Here is a 354-nt window from a genome sequence, read left to right as displayed (position 1 = left end):
ACAACTCATATACTTGCACTCTGTTGCTTTAACAGACACACATAGTGTCTGATAAGAGGACAGCTGTAACCATGCATTTATCAAATGTGTGCGTTGATAAAAAATTTTAAAAAACCACACTGAGCATACAGAATGACACCATGGAGAGTCACCGTGTGGTCAGCTGTGCTTAAATAGGTTTGTTGTTGTCACAGTAAACCTCACCCACTCTTACACACAGTCAACCTTCAAAAGGCTCGTCCCACAGCTCTGTTGCATACTGATAAAATCTCAGCAAGTCGATGATACCCAGGCAGGTTCAGGCAGGTTCATCTCCAATGCACTGTTGTACACAGGGCTGGATCAGAATCTGGA

This window comes from Neolamprologus multifasciatus, chromosome 1, assembly GCF_963576455.1.
Source record: "Neolamprologus multifasciatus chromosome 1, fNeoMul1.2, whole genome shotgun sequence".
Classification (NCBI taxonomy): domain Eukaryota; kingdom Metazoa; phylum Chordata; class Actinopteri; order Cichliformes; family Cichlidae; genus Neolamprologus; species Neolamprologus multifasciatus.
The sequence above is the reverse complement of the archived record's forward strand: the minus strand, read 5'-3'. Positions refer to the sequence as shown.